Here is a 7,903-nt window from a genome sequence, read left to right on the forward strand (position 1 = left end):
TATTTTTTTGTTGCTCTCTACTGCAGCTAACCACCTAAGGATCCTTGGATGAGAAACCTTATCCGGGTAATCCTTGAAATGCTTTCGGAGGGGAGGAATGACTTCACATGCCCAAGCCTAAAAATTGTAAACAGGAAGCAAGCAAAAAAAAGTCACAAGTATATTCAATATAAATTAATGAATGAGTAAAAAGAGTGTTCAATCTTACCATGGAAGCCTAATAAAAGACGTATAATGTGGTCGTCTTTGGCTTTAGCTCTTTCAGTAAATATTTGACAGTCAATTAGTAGCTGTCGTATCCCCAGGGATAATCGTTGAATTTCCCAAAATTATCAGTAAGCGCCAACAAATCATGTTCTATGACTTTCCTGACGTCTCTTGCCAATAAAATGGAATCGACAAACCAAACTAAGCACAATTTCTCCATATAGTGCTTTGGGATGTCTTTATTCTTGAGATCCGCCATCAAATCGTCCACTTTGTAGCTAGGTCCAACAATGCCCAACAACCCATCTTTCTTACCTTGTGTTTATTGGACCCTTTATGGAGTGTTTTCTTGATGGGAGGTTCTTCTGGACGATCGCATCTCAAGCCCGTCACAATGGCAAACTCTTTTAATCCAAAATAAATCGGCATGCCACAGTAGTTGATCCAGACTTCATCCATATTTTTTCCACCCTTCTTCGGACCTCTATCATCCTCGCATACTTGATCCTGCTCTTGAGAAGGCCATATACCATGATCATTGGGAAACGGAGAGGGCGGGGCCCAGACAGCTCAAGAAAGTGTGCAAAGCAGCTCTTCTTAAAAAGCCCATCTATGTTTTCCTTATTTATAATACTCCGAAGTTCGTCAAAAGGTTTCCCCAACTGATATTTAAGTACAAGATCACCAAATACTGCTTTAGGGATATTCACCGGCACCGCAACTCGAAACTTGTCAATACTAATGGTTTTGACAGGATCATGCTGGAATTTCAATATTATTTCACGCCCCATTGATGAGGAGGAGTTATCACTTTCCCCGACTTCATTTTTCCCTGACTGAGATTGTTCTGGAAGTTTCTCGGAATCTATCTGTACTCTAGCCTTTTTGTTTGGTGATCGGAAGTTGATCTACTTTCTCCACTTTCAGCTTCTTTTCTTTTGGGAGACATCTTTTAACTACAAACAAAAGAAAAACAAAAAATACATTGTATTTGATGTCTGCATAATTTTTTGAAAAAAGGTGAGACAAATTTCAATAAATTATTCTTACCACATAACCAAAAAAATAAAAATACTCCAATGGACAACCCATCAGTTGGAACAGATGGGGAACCCGAATCTGTTTGAAGACCTATTTAATATCTCTCAACAGATATTCCACCTGTTGTAACAGGTGGACAAATTTCAATAAATTATTCTATGCCATATTACAAGAAAGTACTCCAACGGATAACCCATCAGTTGGAATAGATGGGTAATCTGTTTGAAGACCTATTTAATATCTCCCAATAGATCTTTCACCCGTTCCAACATATGAACCACTACCACCACAACCAATGCCATCACCAATGCCACTAAGACCACCACCAATGCCATCATTACCAACACCAAGCCACCGACACCACCGCCAAAAAACACAAATACCAACACCACCAACAACAGCCACCAACAATTCCACAAGCACCATCCAACAATACCACGACACTCAACAAAACACTGAGAAAAAAAACTAGGATTGTCTCGGGTGCTTCCTACTTTTTTAGCATCAAAACTCAAAATTGTTAACCCATTCTTAAAGATAATACAACTAAAAGTCTTCTTTTTCATCATTAACTAAAAAGCCCTATTTTTTAGAATAAAAAACAAATGTAGAACTCTTATCGAACTCTGTTACCTGCGAAGAAAGAGAAAACAACGGATACAAGCGGGAATGCAGTCGATAAAAACAACTAAATATAGTTGTAAATGGGAAGAAAATCGACCTGTGTTGAAGGGTTGAGCAATATGTTGAGTAGTTGTTGTTTTATTATTAAGAGGGAGAGGAGACCTCGAGAGAAAGATAGAGAAAGAGAGAGAGAGAGGAGCGAGAACTTAAGATTTGAAATGAAAAGTTTTTCACGCAAATGGATGATTTGTATGGGTTGATTTGTAATTTTGAAAAAGAATGACAAGTTTTGAAATTGCTGATTTGGTCCAAATTGATCTTAATTAATTTTAAATTTTTTAAAAGATATAGTTTTTATAACATTGAGTTGATGAGAACTCACTTCAACTCAGAGTGATCAATAGATGACTCGGGTCGGGTTGAACGTAATACCAACGCCATGCAATTGCAAATACTCGATTGGATTTGTAGTTGGCCCTGAGAGCTCATTCATTCATTCCTAGTTCAACCTAAATCAACCTAGGTACTATCACTCTCCTAACATTGAGTTGATTAGAACTCATTTCAACTCAGAGTGATCGATCTACAACTCAGGTCGAAATGAACGTAATACCAATGCCATACAATTTCAAAGACTCGATTGGATTTGTAGTTGACCCTGCGAGCTTATTCATTTATCCCTAGTTCCACCTAAATAAACTTAGGTACTATCACTATCCTAACATTGAGTTGATGATAACTCATTTCAGCTCAGAGTGATCGATCAATGACTCAGGTTGGGATAAACGCAATACCGACGCCATGCAATTGCAAAAACTCAATTGGATCTGTAGTTGACCCTGCGAGCTCATTCATTCATCCCTATTTCCACCTAAATCAACTTAGGTACTATCACTATCTTAACATTGAGTTGATGAGAACTCATTTCAACTCAGAGTGATCGATCGACGACTCAGATCGAGATGAACGCAATACCAATGCCATGCAATTGAAAAAACTCAATTGGATTTGTAGTTGACCCTGCGAGCTCATTCATTCATCCCTAGTTCTACCTAAATCAACTTCGGTACTATTACTATCTTAACATTGAGTTGATAAAAACACATTTCAACTCAGAGTGATAGATCGATGACTCAGGTCGGGATGAACGCAATGCCAACGCCATGCAATTATAAAAACTCGATTGGATTTGAAGTTGACCCTGCGAGCTCATTCATTCATCCCTAGTTCCACCTAAATCAACTTAGGTACTATCACTATCCTAACATTGAGTTGATGAGAACTCATTTCCACTCAGAGTGATCAATCGACGACTCAGGTCGGGATGAATGCAATACCAACACCATGCAATTGCAAAGACTCGATTGGATTTGTAGTTGACCCTGCGAGCTCATTCATTCATCACTAGTTCTACCTAAATCAATTGCAATAAAATCTATTGCAACAAACGACTGAGCTATTGAAAATTTTCAAACAGGTATTCATATTTGTTGCAACAGATGACATATTTGATTTAATTATCAAATAGACATTTGCATCTATTATGACAAATGACTGAGCTGTTGAAAATTTTCAAACAGATATTTAGATCTATTGTAACAGATAACATATCTGATTTAATTAATTATCAAATGGATATTTTCATTTGTTGTCACAGATGACTGAGCAGTTGGGATTTTTAAACAGATATTTATATCTGTTGTAACAGATGACTGAGCTATTCGAATTTCTAAACAGATATTTATATATGTTGCAACAGATGACATATCTGTTTAAAAATCTTTTTTTCTCTTTTAATTTTAAATCAAGCTTCTGGTCCAAGTAGATAATAACAAGTAGTAGTACTTACTACTAAAGGCGGTACAAAATATTTCTTGGATATCTCAAAAGTGAGTTCATTGAGCAGTCTTATCTTGTCTTTTTAATGTCACTAGTCTTAGTCTTCCTCGTGCCCCTCAAATTATTAATGAAATTAATTAATATTAATTAATAAATATTGAAAACCCCGACGTCTACATACACAATACATCTATAGAAATCTTCCTTACAGTTTATTTTATTCAACTCTCTGATCTTTTTCTTTTTCTTCTTTTTAGGGTCACAACCTTTTTTCTCTCTTTTCTTTTCTCTTCTCATAAAGATCTTTTTGGATCTAAACTGATCCATATCTTTTCTCGACTGAAATTTCTATTTTGATCCTTTTTTTGATATTAAGGTATGGTTCATTATTACTCTTTTATTCTCGTCTTCTTCTTTGCAAGTTATTTATATCTGTTTTTTTAATTTAATTACTATTTAACCATATCATATTTATTAAAAAATTTGAAGAAACTTTTAAGTATTGAATAAACAAATCGAGAATTTTTATTACAATGTGCAAAAAAAGTCATCTGTGGGAGAAGTTTAAAAGCCTTATTGGCAGTATCATTTTTTGGTATATATTTTGTCTGTTTCTTTATTGTTGATGCAGTTATTGATGTTGTTGGTAGGGTCGGCATTGTTGGAACTTGTGGTGTGGTGTTTTTGATGGTTCTGGAATAAAGGATGTTGCTTCTTTGTTGTTGATGATGTAGTTGGAACAAATATTGTTGTTTCTTTGTTGTTGATGTTTATGCTGTTGTTGATGTTGCAACAGATGGAGAAACTATTAGAACAAATCAAACCACCAAAAAGTCTGGTTTGATGTATTCCATCAAATTCCACATCTGTTGCAACAGACTCTATATCTATTGCAACAGACTCCATATCTATTGCAACAGACTCCATATTTGATGCAACAGATGGATACTGTTCTTTTTATGACCTCAATTTTTTTCCTCTTCTTTGTAGATATTAGGAATTGACAGTTGATAAACTTTTGTTGTACTATTGTAAGAGTCTGCAGTAAAGATGGGTTCAGAGGAATAAACTACTTGCAGATGGAACCACTTCATATGTGGGAGGTATGTATTACTGATAATGTTATCGTGGAAACACACATAGAGTGCACTGATTTTGTGAATGCTGTTTTTACTAATTAGTCATAGATCATTCAAACAAGATGTCTGTAATTTTACAGTTAAGATTGGTAGGCCCGAACTGATAAGGCTGAGGGACCATGAATATGGTTCTGATACTCTGTTAAGATTTAATGTCGGTTGTTGCTCATGTTTATTTGTCAAGCATTGTAAAGGGATCTAGTTTTGGTGTCATTGTAAAGAGATTTAATAGCGATTGGACTAACTTTTAGGGTGCATTGGACCCTTAGAGGGCCTTCGAAGTTTAGCACTACATCTAACAAGAATGGAAAATCAATATAGTTATTGCCTTGGCCAAAATTTATATGGTTGGGTTGCTTGCTCGGGGTGATGATTATATGCCAGAAGGTGCGGTAGGAGAATGCCTTCGAGGAAAAATAGGTGGTTTATGGAAGACTATATCATCTGAGAGCTAATTAAAGAAGAGACATAGGGTAGAAAGTACCTTTTAGCGAATCTGGCCGATTGAATTATCTTAACAGATGCGAAATCTGAATCAAGTGCAAATATAAAAGTGTATCTGGTAATGTATTTTGTCTGTTGTGTCTATGAAAGAAAAATAATGTAGATGAACACTTTGCTAGGGAGCTATGTGGTCAGGATTATCACCTAGGTAGAAAATAGGAGAAGACCAACAAAGCAGCCTCACGGGCATCGAGCATTGAAATGATATTCAGCTAGTCTAGAAAACTTATGCCAACAACAACTGCAGTTAAAATAAGGAATCTAAGTGAAGACGGCAATTTCTGAATTTTAAATTTTATCCCATGCCTTCTTGTTTGTGTTTTCGATTAGGCCCACTGTTCGTTGACCTGATCGGAACCACAAACGAGATTGAAAGGCAAATAGAGTATCATTGCTTCCTTAGCAATATGGTTATAATTGATTGTGTTTTTTTTTGCCTTGACATGCTTTCAACATTCCTTGGAGAAGATTAAGTGCTTGCTGTAGTATGTGAATCCTGATAATTTTTAAGCTTGCCTCCAGCTTGCTGATTCTGTATTTAAGTTGGTTGTTGCCATCTTCAAAGTTGGTAAGGAGTTCTTCGTCTCTGATGAGCTCGATCAGAAACACTACCTTCAAAGTTGTGGCTTTCTAGAAGCCCTTCAGAATACTTTTTTTAGAAGCCTTAAAGGATACATGGAGGGTCACTGCGTTTGTTTTAGGTCAAAATGTGTTGATGCACGTTGAAAATATGGTCCCAACAGTTGAACAACACACTTTTAACGAGCGTTGCTCCATGCGTCTTGCTCAACCAATTTGATAAATTAGTAATCATGGAGTTACATAACGTGTGATCTAAATCGGCTCTACCAAGCCTATCAAATGTTACATTACTCTGAGCTCATTATCCTATAAAAAAAAATGACTGAGTTAGTGCACAAATCAAACGAGCTCAATATCTCAGCCTTTCTGCTGATCGCTCTTCTCTAATATAGATGACAAGATATCTGCTATTCAAAAGTCTACACCGTCGCCAGACATGCTTGCTTGGGACCAATTCTTCTTAAGTTATTTATTGATGTCTTCTGAAGAATTGCTCCCAAACAAGAATGTCTGGCGATGGTGTAGACTTTTCCATAGCAGATATTTTGTCATTTATATTGGAGAAGAGTGATCAACAGAAAGGCTGACAGATTGGGCTTGTTTAATTTGTGTACTAACTTAGGCATATATTTTTGATAGGGTAATGAGCTCAGAGTTACGTAAAGTTTGATAGGCTTGGTAGAGCCGATTTAGATCACACGCTATGTAACTCCATGCTTACTAATTTATCATATTGGTTGAGCAAAATGCATGGAGCAAAACTCGATAAAAGTGTGTTGTTCAACTGTTGGGACCACATCTTCAATGTGTATCAACACATTTTGACCTAAAACAAACATAATGACCCTCAATGTATCCTTTAAGGCTTCTGAAGAAAGTGTTCTGAAGGGCTTCTAGAATGCCACAACTTTGAAGGTAGCATTCCTGATCAAACTCATAAGAGATGAGAAACTCCTTACCAACTTCGAAGATGGTAACGACCAGCTTGAATACAGAATCAGCAAGCTGGAGGCAAGCTTAAAAATTATCGAGATTCATATACTACAACAAGCATCTGATCTTCTCTAAGGAATGTTGAAAGCATGCTAAGGCAAGAAAACACAATCAATTTATCTATATTGCTAAGGAAGTAATGATACTTTATTTGTCTTTCAATCTTTTTTATGGTTTTGGTCAGGTCAATGACAGTGGACCTGATCGAAAACACAAATAAGAAGGCATGGGATGAAATTTAAAATTCAAAAATTGCCGCCTTCGCTTAGATTCCTTATTTTAACTGCAGTTGTTGTTGGCGTAAGTTTTCTAGACTCGCTGAACATCATTTCAACCCTCGATGCCCGTGAGGCTGCTTTGTTGGTCTTCTCCTATTTTCTACCAAGGTGATAATGCCGAGCACGCAACTCCCTAGCAAAGTGTCCATCTGCATTATTTTTCTTTTAAAGACACAACAGATGAAATTACATTACCGAATATACTTTTATATTTGCACTTGATTCAGATTTCTCATCTGTTAAGATAATTTCATCGGCTAGATTTGTTAGAAGTTACTTTCTACCCTATGTCTCTTCTTCAATTAGCTCTCAGATGATATAGTCTTTCATCAACCACCCTTTTTCCCTCAAAAGCATTCTCCTACCGCACCTTCTAGAATATAATCATCACCCCGAGCGAGCAATCCAACCATATAAATTTTGACCAGGGCAATAACTATATTGGTTTTTCTTTCTTGTTTGATGCAGTGCGAGGCTTCGAGGGCCTTCTAAGGGTCCAATACACACTTAAAAGTTAAGTCCAATCGCTATTGATCCCTTCTCAAAACTTAACACGTATAAACACGAGCAACAACCTTCAGTAATTCATAACAGGGTATCTGCACCATCTTCATGAGGTCCTAAGCCTTATCAATTTCGAACCCATCAAACTTAACGGTACAATACAGGATCTTGTTTGAATGAACAATGCCTAAT

The sequence above is a fragment of the Capsicum annuum genome, chromosome 3 (genome assembly GCF_002878395.1).
Source record: "Capsicum annuum cultivar UCD-10X-F1 chromosome 3, UCD10Xv1.1, whole genome shotgun sequence".
Lineage (NCBI taxonomy): Eukaryota > Viridiplantae > Streptophyta > Magnoliopsida > Solanales > Solanaceae > Capsicum > Capsicum annuum.